At 53.2% G+C, this 22,072-nt stretch overlaps 5 non-coding genes across 5 annotated transcripts; all 5 read right to left on the bottom strand.

The window, feature by feature from the left end:
* Positions 1–506: 506 nt before the first annotated feature.
* LOC138553952 (5S ribosomal RNA) lies at positions 507–625 on the bottom strand. Its single transcript, XR_011297255.1, has one exon. It is a non-coding gene; the product is annotated as a 5S ribosomal RNA (ribosomal RNA).
* Positions 626–3,089: 2,464 nt separating this feature from the next.
* Positions 3,090–3,208, bottom strand: LOC138553951 (5S ribosomal RNA). Its single transcript, XR_011297254.1, has one exon. It is a non-coding gene; the product is annotated as a 5S ribosomal RNA (ribosomal RNA).
* A 5,070-nt stretch (positions 3,209–8,278) lies between these two features.
* Positions 8,279–8,397, bottom strand: LOC138553950 (5S ribosomal RNA). The gene has a single exon (XR_011297253.1). It is a non-coding gene; the product is annotated as a 5S ribosomal RNA (ribosomal RNA).
* A 7,674-nt stretch (positions 8,398–16,071) lies between these two features.
* On the bottom strand, positions 16,072–16,190 carry LOC138553904 (5S ribosomal RNA). Its single transcript, XR_011297207.1, has one exon. It is a non-coding gene; the product is annotated as a 5S ribosomal RNA (ribosomal RNA).
* A 2,139-nt stretch (positions 16,191–18,329) lies between these two features.
* On the bottom strand, positions 18,330–18,448 carry LOC138553902 (5S ribosomal RNA). The gene has a single exon (XR_011297205.1). It is a non-coding gene; the product is annotated as a 5S ribosomal RNA (ribosomal RNA).
* Between the last annotated feature and the right edge of the window lie 3,624 nt (positions 18,449–22,072).

Here is a 22,072-nt window from a genome sequence, read left to right as displayed (position 1 = left end):
GCCCCATCATCCAGAGGCCTGGCTATGGAGAGGCATGATGTGGCCTCCCTCCCTTCCTGCCTCTTGTAGGCACTTCTCCCCCGTGAGCACTTCCCGCTCCAAGTGTCCCCTTGTCTCCCAGGGTGCACTCTTCCTCTAGAGCCCACATATGCAGATGAGGCCCATCCACTTGCCTCCCCTAGCTGTAGGGGGCCTTGCGCGTCCACTGGAGAGAAAACGGGGAGACGCTGGAGGTGCTTTGCCAGGGACACGAGTGGCCCTTTCTGGCTGCATCCACCCACCCGAGGCGGCGAGCTGCTGCCCTGGCTTCAGTCTCCTGCTGCTCCAAGTTAGTTTGGCGACAACGTGTCCGCCTCTGACGGGGCTCTGCATTGGAGCGAGGGCTGCTGTCTGCCCCTGTGCCTTTTTCACGCGCCGTGTTTGTTAAAATTAAAAGCGGAATGGAGGAAAAATGTAGTTCAAGACGGGGAAGACGAACGCCGCCTATCGGGCACAGAGTAGCAAAATGCCTACAGCACCTGGTATTCCCAGGCGGTCTCCCATCCAAGTACTAACCAGGCCCGACCCTGCTTAGCTTCCGAGATCGGACGAGATCGGGCGCATTCAGGGTGGTATGGCCGTAGGCGAAGAGTGCGCCGATTCCGAGCCTCTTGTGCTGTGTCGGCTCCTCCGACGTCCACTGCCCTCTTGCAAGGCTGAACGCTGTCCTCTGCAGTGTGCTTCTGCCCTTCTTTTTGCCTCAAGCTCAGGAGCCACAGCTGCCAGCTTGGAAAAGCAACGAGCGGCTCCATGCACCCACTTTTGAAATACCCACTTGCCTACTCATGTTTGCAAAGAAAGTGTCTGTAAATTCAGGCCAAGCCACACTTGCACTCACTCACCCAAGCATCCGTTCCTTACAAAACTTTAAAAAAAAACTCGGAAAGAAAGATGGAAATAAACACACACACAATTTTCCTGCTGGGGTCTCCTCGACTCTTTGGAAGGCAGAGGGCGATGTTGGTTGAGGCCTTACCTTCTCGGGCTGGCGGCCTACAAGTCCAGGAAAGAAGCAGGCCCAGTAACAGCAGCTGAGGCCCCCAGCCCAGCCCAGGCAGGCATCAGCTTAAGGCTGACTCTCTACCCCACTGCTGCCCCAAATTGGTTTGGCAAAAGTTTGCAAAGAAGATGCCTGTAAATTTAACTCACGCCACACTAGCACTCACCCAGGCGTCGGTTCCTTACAAAAATAGAAAGCACCTCTAAAAAAGAAGAAATAAACACACACACAATTTTCCTGCTGGGGTCTCCTCGACTCTTTGAAAGGCAGAGGGCGATGTTGGTTGAGGCCCTTACCTTCTCCGGCTGGTGGCCTACAAGTCCAGGAAAGAAGCATGCCCAGTAACAGCAGCTGAGGCCCCCAGACCAGCCCAGCCCAGCCCAGGCAGCCATCAGCTGAAGGCTGACTCTCTACCCCAGTGCTGGTCCAAGTTGGTTTGGCAAAATTTTGCAAAGAAGATGCCTGTAAATGTAACTCACGCCACACTAGCACTCACCCAGGCGTCGGTTCCTTACAAAAATAGAAAGCACCTCTAAAAAAAGAAGAAATAAACACACACACAATTTTCCTGCTGCGGTCTCCTCGACTCTTTGGAAGGCAGAGGGCGATGTTGGTTGAAGCCCTTACCTTCTCTGGCTGGCGGCCTACAAGACCAGGAAAGAAGCAGGCCCAGTAACAGCAGCTGAGGCCCCCAGCCCAGCCACGCCTAGGCAGGCATCAGCTTAAGGCTGACTCTCTACCCCACTGCTGCCCCAAATTGGTTTGGCAAAAGTTTGCAAAGAAGATGCCTGTAAATTTAACTCACGCCACACTAGCACTCACCCAGGCGTCGGTTCCTTACAAAAATAGAAAGCACCTCTAAAAAAGAAGAAATAAACACACACACAATTTTCCTGCTGCGGTCTCCTCGACTCTTTGGAAGGCAGAGGGCGATGTTGGTTGAAGCCCTTACCTTCTCTGGCTGGCGGCCTACAAGACCAGGAAAGAAGCAGGCCCAGTAACAGCAGCTGAGGCCCCCAGCCCAGCCACGCCTAGGCAGGCATCAGCGGAAGGCTGACTCTCTACCCCAGTGCTGCTCCAAGTTGGTTTGGCAAAAGTTTGCAAAGAAGCTGCCCGTAAATTCACCTCAAGCCACACTAGCACTCACCCAGGCGTCAGTTCCTTACAAAAATAGAAAGAATCTCTAAAAAAGAAGAAATAAACACACACACAATTTTCCTGCTTCTATCCCCTCGACTCCTTGGAAGGCGGAGGGCAACCTTCGCCGCTGGTGGCCTTCACATGCAGGAAAGAAGCACACCCAGGAACAGCAGCTGAGGCTCCCAGCCCAGGCAGGCTTCAGCTGAAGGCCGACTTGGGAAGCACTGAGGCCAGACCCTGGGCTCCTGGGTCCCTCGGTTGAAGGCTCGAGGCCAGACCCCTTGGCTCCTGTGTCCCTTGGCTGAAGGCTCGACCAGTGCTCGACCAGGCTCGATCAGGCGAGATATTAGGTAGCATGGGGCCCAGCTGGGACTTCTAGGAAGCTTAGGGTGACGGCCGCTTCTGCCCCATCATCCAGAGGCCTGGCTATGGAGAGGCATGATGTGGCCTCCCTCCCTTCCTGCCTCTTGTAGGCACTTCTCCCCCGTGAGCACTTCCCGCTCCAAGTGTCCCCTTGTCTCCCAGGGTGCACTCTTCCTCTAGAGCCCACATATGCAGATGAGGCCCATCCACTTGCCTCCCCTAGCTGTAGGGGGCCTTGCGCGTCCACTGGAGAGAAAACGGGGAGACGCTGGAGGTGCTTTGCCAGGGACACGAGTGGCCCTTTCTGGCTGCATCCACCCACCCGAGGCGGCGAGCTGCTGCCCTGGCTTCAGTCTCCTGCTGCTCCAAGTTAGTTTGGCGACAACGTGTCCGCCTCTGACGGGGCTCTGCATTGGAGCGAGGGCTGCTGTCTGCCCCTGTGCCTTTTTCACGCGCCGTGTTTGTTAAAATTAAAAGCGGAATGGAGGAAAAATGTAGTTCAAGACGGGGAAGACGAACGCCGCCTATCGGGCACAGAGTAGCAAAATGCCTACAGCACCTGGTATTCCCAGGCGGTCTCCCATCCAAGTACTAACCAGGCCCGACCCTGCTTAGCTTCCGAGATCGGACGAGATCGGGCGCATTCAGGGTGGTATGGCCGTAGGCGAAGAGTGCGCCGATTCCGAGCCTCTTGTGCTGTGTCGGCTCCTCCGACGTCCACTGCCCTCTTGCAAGGCTGAACGCTGTCCTCTGCAGTGTGCTTCTGCCCTTCTTTTTGCCTCAAGCTCAGGAGCCACAGCTGCCAGCTTGGAAAAGCAACGAGCGGCTCCATGCACCCACTTTTGAAATACCCACTTGCCTACTCATGTTTGCAAAGAAAGTGTCTGTAAATTCAGGCCAAGCCACACTTGCACTCACTCACCCAAGCATCCGTTCCTTACAAAACTTTAAAAAAAAACTCGGAAAGAAAGATGGAAATAAACACACACACAATTTTCCTGCTGGGGTCTCCTCGACTCTTTGGAAGGCAGAGGGCGATGTTGGTTGAGGCCTTACCTTCTCGGGCTGGCGGCCTACAAGTCCAGGAAAGAAGCAGGCCCAGTAACAGCAGCTGAGGCCCCCAGCCCAGCCCAGGCAGGCATCAGCTTAAGGCTGACTCTCTACCCCACTGCTGCCCCAAATTGGTTTGGCAAAAGTTTGCAAAGAAGATGCCTGTAAATTTAACTCACGCCACACTAGCACTCACCCAGGCGTCGGTTCCTTACAAAAATAGAAAGCACCTCTAAAAAAGAAGAAATAAACACACACACAATTTTCCTGCTGGGGTCTCCTCGACTCTTTGAAAGGCAGAGGGCGATGTTGGTTGAGGCCCTTACCTTCTCCGGCTGGTGGCCTACAAGTCCAGGAAAGAAGCATGCCCAGTAACAGCAGCTGAGGCCCCCAGACCAGCCCAGCCCAGCCCAGGCAGCCATCAGCTGAAGGCTGACTCTCTACCCCAGTGCTGGTCCAAGTTGGTTTGGCAAAATTTTGCAAAGAAGATGCCTGTAAATGTAACTCACGCCACACTAGCACTCACCCAGGCGTCGGTTCCTTACAAAAATAGAAAGCACCTCTAAAAAAAGAAGAAATAAACACACACACAATTTTCCTGCTGCGGTCTCCTCGACTCTTTGGAAGGCAGAGGGCGATGTTGGTTGAAGCCCTTACCTTCTCTGGCTGGCGGCCTACAAGACCAGGAAAGAAGCAGGCCCAGTAACAGCAGCTGAGGCCCCCAGCCCAGCCACGCCTAGGCAGGCATCAGCGGAAGGCTGACTCTCTACCCCAGTGCTGCTCCAAGTTGGTTTGGCAAAAGTTTGCAAAGAAGCTGCCCGTAAATTCACCTCAAGCCACACTAGCACTCACCCAGTCGTCAGTTCCTTACAAAAATAGAAAGAATCTCTAAAAAAGAAGAAATAAACACACACACAATTTTCCTGCTTCTATTCCCTCGACTCTTTGGAAGGCAGAGGGCGATGTTGGTTGAGGCCTTACCTTCTCGGGCTGGCGGCCTACAAGTCCAGGAAAGAAGCAGGCCCAGTAACAGCAGCTGAGGCCCCCAGCCCAGCCCAGCCCAGGCAGGCATCAGCTTAAGGCTGACTCTCTACCCCACTGCTGCCCCAAATTGGTTTGGCAAAAGTTTGCAAAGAAGATGCCTGTAAATTTAACTCACGCCACACTAGCACTCACCCAGGCGTCGGTTCCTTACAAAAATAGAAAGCACCTCTAAAAAAGAAGAAATAAACACACACACAATTTTCCTGCTGCGGTCTCCTCGACTCTTTGGAAGGCAGAGGGCGATGTTGGTTGAAGCCCTTACCTTCTCTGGCTGGCGGCCTACAAGACCAGGAAAGAAGCAGGCCCAGTAACAGCAGCTGAGGCCCCCAGCCCAGCCACGCCTAGGCAGGCATCAGCGGAAGGCTGACTCTCTACCCCAGTGCTGCTCCAAGTTGGTTTGGCAAAAGTTTGCAAAGAAGCTGCCCGTAAATTCACCTCAAGCCACACTAGCACTCACCCAGTCGTCAGTTCCTTACAAAAATAGAAAGAATCTCTAAAAAAGAAGAAATAAACACACACACAATTTTCCTGCTTCTATCCCCTCGACTCTTTGGAAGGCAGAGGGCGATGTTGGTTGAGGCCTTACCTTCTCGGGCTGGCGGCCTACAAGTCCAGGAAAGAAGCAGGCCCAGTAACAGCAGCTGAGGCCCCCAGCCCAGCCCAGCCCAGGCAGGCATCAGCTTAAGGCTGACTCTCTACCCCACTGCTGCCCCAAATTGGTTTGGCAAAAGTTTGCAAAGAAGATGCCTGTAAATTTAACTCACGCCACACTAGCACTCACCCAGGCGTCGGTTCCTTACAAAAATAGAAAGCACCTCTAAAAAAGAAGAAATAAACACACACACAATTTTCCTGCTGGGGTCTCCTCGACTCTTTGAAAGGCAGAGGGCGATGTTGGTTGAGGCCCTTACCTTCTCCGGCTGGTGGCCTACAAGTCCAGGAAAGAAGCATGCCCAGTAACAGCAGCTGAGGCCCCCAGACCAGCCCAGCCCAGCCCAGGCAGCCATCAGCTGAAGGCTGACTCTCTACCCCAGTGCTGGTCCAAGTTGGTTTGGCAAAATTTTGCAAAGAAGATGCCTGTAAATGTAACTCACGCCACACTAGCACTCACCCAGGCGTCGGTTCCTTACAAAAATAGAAAGCACCTCTAAAAAAAGAAGAAATAAACACACACACAATTTTCCTGCTGCGGTCTCCTCGACTCTTTGGAAGGCAGAGGGCGATGTTGGTTGAAGCCCTTACCTTCTCTGGCTGGCGGCCTACAAGACCAGGAAAGAAGCAGGCCCAGTAACAGCAGCTGAGGCCCCCAGCCCAGCCACGCCTAGGCAGGCATCAGCTTAAGGCTGACTCTCTACCCCACTGCTGCCCCAAATTGGTTTGGCAAAAGTTTGCAAAGAAGATGCCTGTAAATTTAACTCACGCCACACTAGCACTCACCCAGGCGTCGGTTCCTTACAAAAATAGAAAGCACCTCTAAAAAAAGAAGAAATAAACACACACACAATTTTCCTGCTGCGGTCTCCTCGACTCTTTGGAAGGCAGAGGGCGATGTTGGTTGAAGCCCTTACCTTCTCGGGCTGGCGGCCTACAAGTCCAGGAAAGAAGCAGGCCCAGTAACAGCAGCTGAGGCCCCCAGCCCAGCCCAGCCCAGGCAGCCATCAGCTGAAGGCTGACTCTCTACCCCAGTGCTGGTCCAAGTTGGTTTGGCAAAATTTTGCAAAGAAGATGCCTGTAAATGTAACTCACGCCACACTAGCACTCACCCAGGCGTCGGTTCCTTACAAAAATAGAAAGCACCTCTAAAAAAAGAAGAAATAAACACACACACAATTTTCCTGCTGCGGTCTCCTCGACTCTTTGGAAGGCAGAGGGCGATGTTGGTTGAAGCCCTTACCTTCTCTGGCTGGCGGCCTACAAGACCAGGAAAGAAGCAGGCCCAGTAACAGCAGCTGAGGCCCCCAGCCCAGCCACGCCTAGGCAGGCATCAGCGGAAGGCTGACTCTCTACCCCAGTGCTGCTCCAAGTTGGTTTGGCAAAAGTTTGCAAAGAAGCTGCCCGTAAATTCACCTCAAGCCACACTAGCACTCACCCAGGCGTCAGTTCCTTACAAAAATAGAAAGAATCTCTAAAAAAGAAGAAATAAACACACACACAATTTTCCTGCTTCTATTCCCTCGACTCTTTGGAAGGCAGAGGGCGATGTTGGTTGAGGCCTTACCTTCTCGGGCTGGCGGCCTACAAGTCCAGGAAAGAAGCAGGCCCAGTAACAGCAGCTGAGGCCCCCAGCCCAGCCCAGCCCAGGCAGCCATCAGCTGAAGGCTGACTCTCTACCCCAGTGCTGGTCCAAGTTGGTTTGGCAAAATTTTGCAAAGAAGATGCCTGTAAATGTAACTCACGCCACACTAGCACTCACCCAGGCGTCGGTTCCTTACAAAAATAGAAAGCACCTCTAAAAAAAGAAGAAATAAACACACACACAATTTTCCTGCTGCGGTCTCCTCGACTCTTTGGAAGGCAGAGGGCGATGTTGGTTGAAGCCCTTACCTTCTCTGGCTGGCGGCCTACAAGACCAGGAAAGAAGCAGGCCCAGTAACAGCAGCTGAGGCCCCCAGCCCAGCCACGCCTAGGCAGGCATCAGCGGAAGGCTGACTCTCTACCCCAGTGCTGCTCCAAGTTGGTTTGGCAAAAGTTTGCAAAGAAGCTGCCCGTAAATTCACCTCAAGCCACATTAGCACTCACCCAGGCGTCAGTTCCTTACAAAAATAGAAAGAATCTCTAAAAAAGAAGAAATAAACACACACACAATTTTCCTGCTTCTATCCCCTCGACTCCTTGGAAGGCGGAGGGCAACCTTCGCCGCTGGTGGCCTTCACATGCAGGAAAGAAGCACACCCAGGAACAGCAGCTGAGGCTCCCAGCCCAGGCAGGCTTCAGCTGAAGGCCGACTTGGGAAGCACTGAGGCCAGACCCTGGGCTCCTGGGTCCCTCGGTTGAAGGCTCGAGGCCAGACCCCTTGGCTCCTGTGTCCCTTGGCTGAAGGCTCGACCAGTGCTCGACCAGGCTCGATCAGGCGAGATATTAGGTAGCATGGGGCCCAGCTGGGACTTCTAGGAAGCTTAGGGTGACGGCCGCTTCTGCCCCATCATCCAGAGGCCTGGCTATGGAGAGGCATGATGTGGCCTCCCTCCCTTCCTGCCTCTTGTAGGCACTTCTCCCCCGTGAGCACTTCCCGCTCCAAGTGTCCCCTTGTCTCCCAGGGTGCACTCTTCCTCTAGAGCCCACATATGCAGATGAGGCCCATCCACTTGCCTCCCCTAGCTGTAGGGGGCCTTGCGCGTCCACTGGAGAGAAAACGGGGAGACGCTGGAGGTGCTTTGCCAGGGACACGAGTGGCCCTTTCTGGCTGCATCCACCCACCCGAGGCGGCGAGCTGCTGCCCTGGCTTCAGTCTCCTGCTGCTCCAAGTTAGTTTGGCGACAACGTGTCCGCCTCTGACGGGGCTCTGCATTGGAGCGAGGGCTGCTGTCTGCCCCTGTGCCTTTTTCACGCGCCGTGTTTGTTAAAATTAAAAGCGGAATGGAGGAAAAATGTAGTTCAAGACGGGGAAGACGAACGCCGCCTATCGGGCACAGAGTAGCAAAATGCCTACAGCACCTGGTATTCCCAGGCGGTCTCCCATCCAAGTACTAACCAGGCCCGACCCTGCTTAGCTTCCGAGATCGGACGAGATCGGGCGCATTCAGGGTGGTATGGCCGTAGGCGAAGAGTGCGCCGATTCCGAGCCTCTTGTGCTGTGTCGGCTCCTCCGACGTCCACTGCCCTCTTGCAAGGCTGAACGCTGTCCTCTGCAGTGTGCTTCTGCCCTTCTTTTTGCCTCAAGCTCAGGAGCCACAGCTGCCAGCTTGGAAAAGCAACGAGCGGCTCCATGCACCCACTTTTGAAATACCCACTTGCCTACTCATGTTTGCAAAGAAAGTGTCTGTAAATTCAGGCCAAGCCACACTTGCACTCACTCACCCAAGCATCCGTTCCTTACAAAACTTTAAAAAAAAACTCGGAAAGAAAGATGGAAATAAACACACACACAATTTTCCTGCTGGGGTCTCCTCGACTCTTTGGAAGGCAGAGGGCGATGTTGGTTGAGGCCTTACCTTCTCGGGCTGGCGGCCTACAAGTCCAGGAAAGAAGCAGGCCCAGTAACAGCAGCTGAGGCCCCCAGCCCAGCCCAGCCCAGCCCAGGCAGGCATCAGCTTAAGGCTGACTCTCTACCCCACTGCTGCCCCAAATTGGTTTGGCAAAAGTTTGCAAAGAAGATGCCTGTAAATTTAACTCACGCCACACTAGCACTCACCCAGGCGTCGGTTCCTTACAAAAATAGAAAGCACCTCTAAAAAAGAAGAAATAAACACACACACAATTTTCCTGCTGGGGTCTCCTCGACTCTTTGAAAGGCAGAGGGCGATGTTGGTTGAGGCCCTTACCTTCTCCGGCTGGTGGCCTACAAGTCCAGGAAAGAAGCATGCCCAGTAACAGCAGCTGAGGCCCCCAGACCAGCCCAGCCCAGCCCAGGCAGCCATCAGCTGAAGGCTGACTCTCTACCCCAGTGCTGGTCCAAGTTGGTTTGGCAAAATTTTGCAAAGAAGATGCCTGTAAATGTAACTCACGCCACACTAGCACTCACCCAGGCGTCGGTTCCTTACAAAAATAGAAAGCACCTCTAAAAAAAGAAGAAATAAACACACACACAATTTTCCTGCTGCGGTCTCCTCGACTCTTTGGAAGGCAGAGGGCGATGTTGGTTGAAGCCCTTACCTTCTCTGGCTGGCGGCCTACAAGACCAGGAAAGAAGCAGGCCCAGTAACAGCAGCTGAGGCCCCCAGCCCAGCCACGCCTAGGCAGGCATCAGCGGAAGGCTGACTCTCTACCCCAGTGCTGCTCCAAGTTGGTTTGGCAAAAGTTTGCAAAGAAGCTGCCCGTAAATTCACCTCAAGCCACACTAGCACTCACCCAGTCGTCAGTTCCTTACAAAAATAGAAAGAATCTCTAAAAAAGAAGAAATAAACACACACACAATTTTCCTGCTTCTATTCCCTCGACTCTTTGGAAGGCAGAGGGCGATGTTGGTTGAGGCCTTACCTTCTCGGGCTGGCGGCCTACAAGTCCAGGAAAGAAGCAGGCCCAGTAACAGCAGCTGAGGCCCCCAGCCCAGCCCAGCCCAGGCAGGCATCAGCTTAAGGCTGACTCTCTACCCCACTGCTGCCCCAAATTGGTTTGGCAAAAGTTTGCAAAGAAGATGCCTGTAAATTTAACTCACGCCACACTAGCACTCACCCAGGCGTCGGTTCCTTACAAAAATAGAAAGCACCTCTAAAAAAGAAGAAATAAACACACACACAATTTTCCTGCTGCGGTCTCCTCGACTCTTTGGAAGGCAGAGGGCGATGTTGGTTGAAGCCCTTACCTTCTCTGGCTGGCGGCCTACAAGACCAGGAAAGAAGCAGGCCCAGTAACAGCAGCTGAGGCCCCCAGCCCAGCCACGCCTAGGCAGGCATCAGCGGAAGGCTGACTCTCTACCCCAGTGCTGCTCCAAGTTGGTTTGGCAAAAGTTTGCAAAGAAGCTGCCCGTAAATTCACCTCAAGCCACACTAGCACTCACCCAGTCGTCAGTTCCTTACAAAAATAGAAAGAATCTCTAAAAAAGAAGAAATAAACACACACACAATTTTCCTGCTTCTATCCCCTCGACTCTTTGGAAGGCAGAGGGCGATGTTGGTTGAGGCCTTACCTTCTCGGGCTGGCGGCCTACAAGTCCAGGAAAGAAGCAGGCCCAGTAACAGCAGCTGAGGCCCCCAGCCCAGCCCAGCCCAGGCAGGCATCAGCTTAAGGCTGACTCTCTACCCCACTGCTGCCCCAAATTGGTTTGGCAAAAGTTTGCAAAGAAGATGCCTGTAAATTTAACTCACGCCACACTAGCACTCACCCAGGCGTCGGTTCCTTACAAAAATAGAAAGCACCTCTAAAAAAGAAGAAATAAACACACACACAATTTTCCTGCTGGGGTCTCCTCGACTCTTTGAAAGGCAGAGGGCGATGTTGGTTGAGGCCCTTACCTTCTCCGGCTGGTGGCCTACAAGTCCAGGAAAGAAGCATGCCCAGTAACAGCAGCTGAGGCCCCCAGACCAGCCCAGCCCAGCCCAGGCAGCCATCAGCTGAAGGCTGACTCTCTACCCCAGTGCTGGTCCAAGTTGGTTTGGCAAAATTTTGCAAAGAAGATGCCTGTAAATGTAACTCACGCCACACTAGCACTCACCCAGGCGTCGGTTCCTTACAAAAATAGAAAGCACCTCTAAAAAAAGAAGAAATAAACACACACACAATTTTCCTGCTTCTATTCCCTCGACTCTTTGGAAGGCAGAGGGCGATGTTGGTTGAGGCCTTACCTTCTCGGGCTGGCGGCCTACAAGTCCAGGAAAGAAGCAGGCCCAGTAACAGCAGCTGAGGCCCCCAGCCCAGCCCAGGCAGGCATCAGCTTAAGGCTGACTCTCTACCCCACTGCTGCCCCAAATTGGTTTGGCAAAAGTTTGCAAAGAAGATGCCTGTAAATTTAACTCACGCCACACTAGCACTCACCCAGGCGTCGGTTCCTTACAAAAATAGAAAGCACCTCTAAAAAAGAAGAAATAAACACACACACAATTTTCCTGCTGCGGTCTCCTCGACTCTTTGGAAGGCAGAGGGCGATGTTGGTTGAAGCCCTTACCTTCTCTGGCTGGCGGCCTACAAGACCAGGAAAGAAGCAGGCCCAGTAACAGCAGCTGAGGCCCCCAGCCCAGCCACGCCTAGGCAGGCATCAGCGGAAGGCTGACTCTCTACCCCAGTGCTGCTCCAAGTTGGTTTGGCAAAAGTTTGCAAAGAAGCTGCCCGTAAATTCACCTCAAGCCACACTAGCACTCACCCAGTCGTCAGTTCCTTACAAAAATAGAAAGAATCTCTAAAAAAGAAGAAATAAACACACACACAATTTTCCTGCTTCTATCCCCTCGACTCTTTGGAAGGCAGAGGGCGATGTTGGTTGAGGCCTTACCTTCTCGGGCTGGCGGCCTACAAGTCCAGGAAAGAAGCAGGCCCAGTAACAGCAGCTGAGGCCCCCAGCCCAGCCCAGCCCAGGCAGGCATCAGCTTAAGGCTGACTCTCTACCCCACTGCTGCCCCAAATTGGTTTGGCAAAAGTTTGCAAAGAAGATGCCTGTAAATTTAACTCACGCCACACTAGCACTCACCCAGGCGTCGGTTCCTTACAAAAATAGAAAGCACCTCTAAAAAAGAAGAAATAAACACACACACAATTTTCCTGCTGCGGTCTCCTCGACTCTTTGGAAGGCAGAGGGCGATGTTGGTTGAAGCCCTTACCTTCTCTGGCTGGCGGCCTACAAGACCAGGAAAGAAGCAGGCCCAGTAACAGCAGCTGAGGCCCCCAGCCCAGCCACGCCTAGGCAGGCATCAGCGGAAGGCTGACTCTCTACCCCAGTGCTGCTCCAAGTTGGTTTGGCAAAAGTTTGCAAAGAAGCTGCCCGTAAATTCACCTCAAGCCACACTAGCACTCACCCAGTCGTCAGTTCCTTACAAAAATAGAAAGAATCTCTAAAAAAGAAGAAATAAACACACACACAATTTTCCTGCTTCTATCCCCTCGACTCTTTGGAAGGCAGAGGGCGATGTTGGTTGAGGCCTTACCTTCTCGGGCTGGCGGCCTACAAGTCCAGGAAAGAAGCAGGCCCAGTAACAGCAGCTGAGGCCCCCAGCCCAGCCCAGCCCAGGCAGGCATCAGCTTAAGGCTGACTCTCTACCCCACTGCTGCCCCAAATTGGTTTGGCAAAAGTTTGCAAAGAAGATGCCTGTAAATTTAACTCACGCCACACTAGCACTCACCCAGGCGTCGGTTCCTTACAAAAATAGAAAGCACCTCTAAAAAAGAAGAAATAAACACACACACAATTTTCCTGCTGGGGTCTCCTCGACTCTTTGAAAGGCAGAGGGCGATGTTGGTTGAGGCCCTTACCTTCTCCGGCTGGTGGCCTACAAGTCCAGGAAAGAAGCATGCCCAGTAACAGCAGCTGAGGCCCCCAGACCAGCCCAGCCCAGCCCAGGCAGCCATCAGCTGAAGGCTGACTCTCTACCCCAGTGCTGGTCCAAGTTGGTTTGGCAAAATTTTGCAAAGAAGATGCCTGTAAATGTAACTCACGCCACACTAGCACTCACCCAGGCGTCGGTTCCTTACAAAAATAGAAAGCACCTCTAAAAAAAGAAGAAATAAACACACACACAATTTTCCTGCTTCTATTCCTTCGACTCTTTGGAAGGCAGAGGGCGATGTTGGTTGAGGCCTTACCTTCTCGGGCTGGCGGCCTACAAGTCCAGGAAAGAAGCAGGCCCAGTAACAGCAGCTGAGGCCCCCAGCCCAGCCCAGGCAGGCATCAGCTTAAGGCTGACTCTCTACCCCACTGCTGCCCCAAATTGGTTTGGCAAAAGTTTGCAAAGAAGATGCCTGTAAATTTAACTCACGCCACACTAGCACTCACCCAGGCGTCGGTTCCTTACAAAAATAGAAAGCACCTCTAAAAAAGAAGAAATAAACACACACACAATTTTCCTGCTGCGGTCTCCTCGACTCTTTGGAAGGCAGAGGGCGATGTTGGTTGAAGCCCTTACCTTCTCTGGCTGGCGGCCTACAAGACCAGGAAAGAAGCAGGCCCAGTAACAGCAGCTGAGGCCCCCAGCCCAGCCACGCCTAGGCAGGCATCAGCGGAAGGCTGACTCTCTACCCCAGTGCTGCTCCAAGTTGGTTTGGCAAAAGTTTGCAAAGAAGCTGCCCGTAAATTCACCTCAAGCCACACTAGCACTCACCCAGTCGTCAGTTCCTTACAAAAATAGAAAGAATCTCTAAAAAAGAAGAAATAAACACACACACAATTTTCCTGCTTCTATCCCCTCGACTCTTTGGAAGGCAGAGGGCGATGTTGGTTGAGGCCTTACCTTCTCGGGCTGGCGGCCTACAAGTCCAGGAAAGAAGCAGGCCCAGTAACAGCAGCTGAGGCCCCCAGCCCAGCCCAGCCCAGGCAGGCATCAGCTTAAGGCTGACTCTCTACCCCACTGCTGCCCCAAATTGGTTTGGCAAAAGTTTGCAAAGAAGATGCCTGTAAATTTAACTCACGCCACACTAGCACTCACCCAGGCGTCGGTTCCTTACAAAAATAGAAAGCACCTCTAAAAAAGAAGAAATAAACACACACACAATTTTCCTGCTGGGGTCTCCTCGACTCTTTGAAAGGCAGAGGGCGATGTTGGTTGAGGCCCTTACCTTCTCCGGCTGGTGGCCTACAAGTCCAGGAAAGAAGCATGCCCAGTAACAGCAGCTGAGGCCCCCAGACCAGCCCAGCCCAGCCCAGGCAGCCATCAGCTGAAGGCTGACTCTCTACCCCAGTGCTGGTCCAAGTTGGTTTGGCAAAATTTTGCAAAGAAGATGCCTGTAAATGTAACTCACGCCACACTAGCACTCACCCAGGCGTCGGTTCCTTACAAAAATAGAAAGCACCTCTAAAAAAAGAAGAAATAAACACACACACAATTTTCCTGCTGCGGTCTCCTCGACTCTTTGGAAGGCAGAGGGCGATGTTGGTTGAAGCCCTTACCTTCTCTGGCTGGCGGCCTACAAGACCAGGAAAGAAGCAGGCCCAGTAACAGCAGCTGAGGCCCCCAGCCCAGCCACGCCTAGGCAGGCATCAGCGGAAGGCTGACTCTCTACCCCAGTGCTGCTCCAAGTTGGTTTGGCAAAAGTTTGCAAAGAAGCTGCCCGTAAATTCACCTCAAGCCACACTAGCACTCACCCAGTCGTCAGTTCCTTACAAAAATAGAAAGAATCTCTAAAAAAGAAGAAATAAACACACACACAATTTTCCTGCTTCTATTCCCTCGACTCTTTGGAAGGCAGAGGGCGATGTTGGTTGAGGCCTTACCTTCTCGGGCTGGCGGCCTACAAGTCCAGGAAAGAAGCAGGCCCAGTAACAGCAGCTGAGGCCCCCAGCCCAGCCCAGCCCAGGCAGGCATCAGCTTAAGGCTGACTCTCTACCCCACTGCTGCCCCAAATTGGTTTGGCAAAAGTTTGCAAAGAAGATGCCTGTAAATTTAACTCACGCCACACTAGCACTCACCCAGGCGTCGGTTCCTTACAAAAATAGAAAGCACCTCTAAAAAAGAAGAAATAAACACACACACAATTTTCCTGCTGCGGTCTCCTCGACTCTTTGGAAGGCAGAGGGCGATGTTGGTTGAAGCCCTTACCTTCTCTGGCTGGCGGCCTACAAGACCAGGAAAGAAGCAGGCCCAGTAACAGCAGCTGAGGCCCCCAGCCCAGCCACGCCTAGGCAGGCATCAGCGGAAGGCTGACTCTCTACCCCAGTGCTGCTCCAAGTTGGTTTGGCAAAAGTTTGCAAAGAAGCTGCCCGTAAATTCACCTCAAGCCACACTAGCACTCACCCAGGCGTCAGTTCCTTACAAAAATAGAAAGAATCTCTAAAAAAGAAGAAATAAACACACACACAATTTTCCTGCTTCTATCCCCTCGACTCCTTGGAAGGCGGAGGGCAACCTTCGCCGCTGGTGGCCTTCACATGCAGGAAAGAAGCACACCCAGGAACAGCAGCTGAGGCTCCCAGCCCAGGCAGGCTTCAGCTGAAGGCCGACTTGGGAAGCACTGAGGCCAGACCCTGGGCTCCTGGGTCCCTCGGTTGAAGGCTCGAGGCCAGACCCCTTGGCTCCTGTGTCCCTTGGCTGAAGGCTCGACCAGTGCTCGACCAGGCTCGATCAGGCGAGATATTAGGTAGCATGGGGCCCAGCTGGGACTTCTAGGAAGCTTAGGGTGACGGCCGCTTCTGCCCCATCATCCAGAGGCCTGGCTATGGAGAGGCATGATGTGGCCTCCCTCCCTTCCTGCCTCTTGTAGGCACTTCTCCCCCGTGAGCACTTCCCGCTCCAAGTGTCCCCTTGTCTCCCAGGGTGCACTCTTCCTCTAGAGCCCACATATGCAGATGAGGCCCATCCACTTGCCTCCCCTAGCTGTAGGGGGCCTTGCGCGTCCACTGGAGAGAAAACGGGGAGACGCTGGAGGTGCTTTGCCAGGGACACGAGTGGCCCTTTCTGGCTGCATCCACCCACCCGAGGCGGCGAGCTGCTGCCCTGGCTTCAGTCTCCTGCTGCTCCAAGTTAGTTTGGCGACAACGTGTCCGCCTCTGACGGGGCTCTGCATTGGAGCGAGGGCTGCTGTCTGCCCCTGTGCCTTTTTCACGCGCCGTGTTTGTTAAAATTAAAAGCGGAATGGAGGAAAAATGTAGTTCAAGACGGGGAAGACGAACGCCGCCTATCGGGCACAGAGTAGCAAAATGCCTACAGCACCTGGTATTCCCAGGCGGTCTCCCATCCAAGTACTAACCAGGCCCGACCCTGCTTAGCTTCCGAGATCGGACGAGATCGGGCGCATTCAGCGTGGTATGGCCGTAGGCGAGGAGTGCGCCGATTCCGAGCCTCTTGTGCTGTGTCGGCTCCTCCGACGTCCACTGCCCTCTTGCAAGGCTGAACGCTGTCCTCTGCAGTGTGCTTCTGCCCTTCTTTTTGCCTCAAGCTCAGGAGCCACAGCTGCCAGCTTGGAAAAGCAACGAGCGGCTCCATGCACCCACTTTTGAAATACCCACTTGCCTACTCATGTTTGCAAAGAAAGTGTCTGTAAATTCAGGCCAAGCCACACTTGCACTCACTCACCCAAGCATCCGTTCCTTACAAAACTTTAAAAAAAAACTCGGAAAGAAAGATGGAAATAAACACACACACAATTTTCCTGCTGGGGTCTCCTCGACTCTTTGGAAGGCAGAGGGCGATGTTGGTTGAGGCCTTACCTTCTCGGGCTGGCGGCCTACAAGTCCAGGAAAGAAGCAGGCCCAGTAACAGCAGCTGAGGCCCCCAGCCCAGCCCAGGCAGGCATCAGCTTAAGGCTGACTCTCTACCCCACTGCTGCCCCAAATTGGTTTGGCAAAAGTTTGCAAAGAAGATGCCTGTAAATTTAACTCACGCCACACTAGCACTCACCCAGGCGTCGGTTCCTTACAAAAATAGAAAGCACCTCTAAAAAAGAAGAAATAAACACACACACAATTTTCCTGCTGGGGTCTCCTCGACTCTTTGAAAGGCAGAGGGCGATGTTGGTTGAGGCCCTTACCTTCTCCGGCTGGTGGCCTACAAGTCCAGGAAAGAAGCATGCCCAGTAACAGCAGCTGAGGCCCCCAGACCAGCCCAGCCCAGCCCAGGCAGCCATCAGCTGAAGGCTGACTCTCTACCCCAGTGCTGGTCCAAGTTGGTTTGGCAAAATTTTGCAAAGAAGATGCCTGTAAATGTAACTCACGCCACACTAGCACTCACCCAGGCGTCGGTTCCTTACAAAAATAGAAAGCACCTCTAAAAAAAGAAGAAATAAACACACACACAATTTTCCTGCTGCGGTCTCCTCGACTCTTTGGAAGGCAGAGGGCGATGTTGGTTGAAGCCCTTACCTTCTCTGGCTGGCGGCCTACAAGACCAGGAAAGAAGCAGGCCCAGTAACAGCAGCTGAGGCCCCCAGCCCAGCCACGCCTAGGCAGGCATCAGCGGAAGGCTGACTCTCTACCCCAGTGCTGCTCCAAGTTGGTTTGGCAAAAGTTTGCAAAGAAGCTGCCCGTAAATTCACCTCAAGCCACACTAGCACTCACCCAGGCGTCAGTTCCTTACAAAAATAGAAAGAATCTCTAAAAAAGAAGAAATAAACACACACACAATTTTCCTGCTTCTATCCCCTCGACTCCTTGGAAGGCGGAGGGCAACCTTCGCCGCTGGTGGCCTTCACATGCAGGAAAGAAGCACACCCAGGAACAGCAGCTGAGGCTCCCAGCCCAGGCAGGCTTCAGCTGAAGGCCGACTTGGGAAGCACTGAGGCCAGACCCTGGGCTCCTGGGTCCCTCGGTTGAAGGCTCGAGGCCAGACCCCTTGGCTCCTGTGTCCCTTGGCTGAAGGCTCGACCAGTGCTCGACCAGGCTCGATCAGGCGAGATATTAGGTAGCATGGGGCCCAGCTGGGACTTCTAGGAAGCTTAGGGTGACGGCCGCTTCTGCCCCATCATCCAGAGGCCTGGCTATGGAGAGGCATGATGTGGCCTCCCTCCCTTCCTGCCTCTTGTAGGCACTTCTCCCCCGTGAGCACTTCCCGCTCCAAGTGTCCCCTTGTCTCCCAGGGTGCACTCTTCCTCTAGAGCCCACATATGCAGATGAGGCCCATCCACTTGCCTCCCCTAGCTGTAGGGGGCCTTGCGCGTCCACTGGAGAGAAAACGGGGAGACGCTGGAGGTGCTTTGCCAGGGACACGAGTGGCCCTTTCTGGCTGCATCCACCCACCCGAGGCGGCGAGCTGCTGCCCTGGCTTCAGTCTCCTGCTGCTCCAAGTTAGTTTGGCGACAACGTGTCCGCCTCTGACGGGGCTCTGCATTGGAGCGAGGGCTGCTGTCTGCCCCTGTGCCTTTTTCACGCGCCGTGTTTGTTAAAATTAAAAGCGGAATGGAGGAAAAATGTAGTTCAAGACGGGGAAGACGAACGCCGCCTATCGGGCACAGAGTAGCAAAATGCCTACAGCACCTGGTATTCCCAGGCGGTCTCCCATCCAAGTACTAACCAGGCCCGACCCTGCTTAGCTTCCGAGATCGGACGAGATCGGGCGCATTCAGGGTGGTATGGCCGTAGGTGAAGAGTGCGCCGATTCCGAGCCTCTTGTGCTGTGTCGGCTCCTCCGACGTCCACTGCCCTCTTGCAAGGCTGAACGCTGTCCTCTGCAGTGTGCTTCTGCCCTTCTTTTTGCCTCAAGCTCAGGAGCCACAGCTGCCAGCTTGGAAAAGCAACGAGCGGCTCCATGCACCCACTTTTGAAATACCCACTTGCCTACTCATGTTTGCAAAGAAAGTGTCTGTAAATTCAGGCCAAGCCACACTTGCACTCACTCACCCAAGCATCCGTTCCTTACAAAACTTTAAAAAAAAACTCGGAAAGAAAGATGGAAATAAACACACACACAATTTTCCTGCTGGGGTCTCCTCGACTCTTTGGAAGGCAGAGGGCGATGTTGGTTGAGGCCTTACCTTCTCGGGCTGGCGGCCTACAAGTCCAGGAAAGAAGCAGGCCCAGTAACAGCAGCTGAGGCCCCCAGCCCAGCCCAGCCCAGCCCAGGCAGGCATCAGCTTAAGGCTGACTCTCTACCCCACTGCTGCCCCAAATTGGTTTGGCAAAAGTTTGCAAAGAAGATGCCTGTAAATTTAACTCACGCCACACTAGCACTCACCCAGGCGTCGGTTCCTTACAAAAATAGAAAGCACCTCTAAAAAAGAAGAAATAAACACACACACAATTTTCCTGCTGGGGTCTCCTCGACTCTTTGAAAGGCAGAGGGCGATGTTGGTTGAGGCCCTTACCTTCTCCGGCTGGTGGCCTACAAGTCCAGGAAAGAAGCATGCCCAGTAACAGCAGCTGAGGCCCCCAGACCAGCCCAGCCCAGCCCAGGCAGCCATCAGCTGAAGGCTGACTCTCTACCCCAGTGCTGGTCCAAGTTGGTTTGGCAAAATTTTGCAAAGAAGATGCCTGTAAATGTAACTCACGCCACACTAGCACTCACCCAGGCGTCGGTTCCTTACAAAAATAGAAAGCACCTCTAAAAAAAGAAGAAATAAACACACACACAATTTTCCTGCTGCGGTCTCCTCGACTCTTTGGAAGGCAGAGGGCGATGTTGGTTGAAGCCCTTACCTTCTCTGGCTGGCGGCCTACAAGACCAGGAAAGAAGCAGGCCCAGTAACAGCAGCTGAGGCCCCCAGCCCAGCCACGCCTAGGCAGGCATCAGCGGAAGGCTGACTCTCTACCCCAGTGCTGCTCCAAGTTGGTTTGGCAAAAGTTTGCAAAGAAGCTGCCCGTAAATTCACCTCAAGCCACACTAGCACTCACCCAGTCGTCAGTTCCTTACAAAAATAGAAAGAATCTCTAAAAAAGAAGAAATAAACACACACACAATTTTCCTGCTTCTATTCCCTCGACTCTTTGGAAGGCAGAGGGCGATGTTGGTTGAGGCCTTACCTTCTCGGGCTGGCGGCCTACAAGTCCAGGAAAGAAGCAGGCCCAGTAACAGCAGCTGAGGCCCCCAGCCCAGCCCAGCCCAGGCAGGCATCAGCTTAAGGCTGACTCTCTACCCCACTGCTGCCCCAAATTGGTTTGGCAAAAGTTTGCAAAGAAGATGCCTGTAAATTTAACTCACGCCACACTAGCACTCACCCAGGCGTCGGTTCCTTACAAAAATAGAAAGCACCTCTAAAAAAGAAGAAATAAACACACACACAATTTTCCTGCTGCGGTCTCCTCGACTCTTTGGAAGGCAGAGGGCGATGTTGGTTGAAGCCCTTACCTTCTCTGGCTGGCGGCCTACAAGACCAGGAAAGAAGCAGGCCCAGTAACAGCAGCTGAGGCCCCCAGCCCAGCCACGCCTAGGCAGGCATCAGCGGAAGGCTGACTCTCTACCCCAGTGCTGCTCCAAGTTGGTTTGGCAAAAGTTTGCAAAGAAGCTGCCCGTAAATTCACCTCAAGCCACACTAGCACTCACCCAGTCGTCAGTTCCTTACAAAAATAGAAAGAATCTCTAAAAAAGAAGAAATAAACACACACACAATTTTCCTGCTTCTATCCCCTCGACTCTTTGGAAGGCAGAGGGCGATGTTGGTTGAGGCCTTACCTTCTCGGGCTGGCGGCCTACAAGTCCAGGAAAGAAGCAGGCCCAGTAACAGCAGCTGAGGCCCCCAGCCCAGCCCAGCCCAGGCAGGCATCAGTTTAAGGCTGACTCTCTACCCCACTGCTGCCCCAAATTGGTTTGGCAAAAGTTTGCAAAGAAGATGCCTGTAAATTTAACTCACGCCACACTAGCACTCACCCAGGCGTCGGTTCCTTACAAAAATAGAAAGCACCTCTAAAAAAGAAGAAATAAACACACACACAATTTTCCTGCTGGGGTCTCCTCGACTCTTTGAAAGGCAGAGGGCGATGTTGGTTGAGGCCCTTACCTTCTCCGGCTGGTGGCCTACAAGTCCAGGAAAGAAGCATGCCCAGTAACAGCAGCTGAGGCCCCCAGACCAGCCCAGCCCAGCCCAGGCAGCCATCAGCTGAAGGCTGACTCTCTACCCCAGTGCTGGTCCAAGTTGGTTTGGCAAAATTTTGCAAAGAAGATGCCTGTAAATGTAACTCACGCCACACTAGCACTCACCCAGGCGTCGGTTCCTTACAAAAATAGAAAGCACCTCTAAAAAAAGAAGAAATAAACACACACACAATTTTCCTGCTTCTATTCCCTCGACTCTTTGGAAGGCAGAGGGCGATGTTGGTTGAGGCCTTACCTTCTCGGGCTGGCGGCCTACAAGTCCAGGAAAGAAGCAGGCCCAGTAACAGCAGCTGAGGCCCCCAGCCCAGCCCAGGCAGGCATCAGCTTAAGGCTGACTCTCTACCCCACTGCTGCCCCAAATTGGTTTGGCAAAAGTTTGCAAAGAAGATGCCTGTAAATTTAACTCACGCCACACTAGCACTCACCCAGGCGTCGGTTCCTTACAAAAATAGAAAGCACCTCTAAAAAAGAAGAAATAAACACACACACAATTTTCCTGCTGCGGTCTCCTCGACTCTTTGGAAGGCAGAGGGCGATGTTGGTTGAAGCCCTTACCTTCTCTGGCTGGCGGCCTACAAGACCAGGAAAGAAGCAGGCCCAGTAACAGCAGCTGAGGCCCCCAGCCCAGCCACGCCTAGGCAGGCATCAGCGGAAGGCTGACTCTCTACCCCAGTGCTGCTCCAAGTTGGTTTGGCAAAAGTTTGCAAAGAAGCTGCCCGTAAATTCACCTCAAGCCACACTAGCACTCACCCAGTCGTCAGTTCCTTACAAAAATAGAAAGAATCTCTAAAAAAGAAGAAATAAACACACACACAATTTTCCTGCTTCTATCCCCTCGACTCTTTGGAAGGCAGAGGGCGATGTTGGTTGAGGCCTTACCTTCTCGGGCTGGCGGCCTACAAGTCCAGGAAAGAAGCAGGCCCAGTAACAGCAGCTGAGGCCCCCAGCCCAGCCCAGCCCAGGCAGGCATCAGCTTAAGGCTGACTCTCTACCCCACTGCTGCCCCAAATTGGTTTGGCAAAAGTTTGCAAAGAAGATGCCTGTAAATTTAACTCACGCCACACTAGCACTCACCCAGGCGTCGGTTCCTTACAAAAATAGAAAGCACCTCTAAAAAAGAAGAAATAAACACACACACAATTTTCCTGCTGGGGTCTCCTCGACTCTTTGAAAGGCAGAG

This window comes from Ambystoma mexicanum, unplaced genomic scaffold, assembly GCF_040938575.1.
Source record: "Ambystoma mexicanum isolate Mex_15411 unplaced genomic scaffold, UKY_AmexF1_1 Mex_scaf141, whole genome shotgun sequence".
In the NCBI taxonomy this organism is placed as follows: Eukaryota; Metazoa; Chordata; class Amphibia; order Caudata; family Ambystomatidae; genus Ambystoma; species Ambystoma mexicanum.
This window is presented reverse-complemented; position numbering and strand designations above follow the sequence as displayed.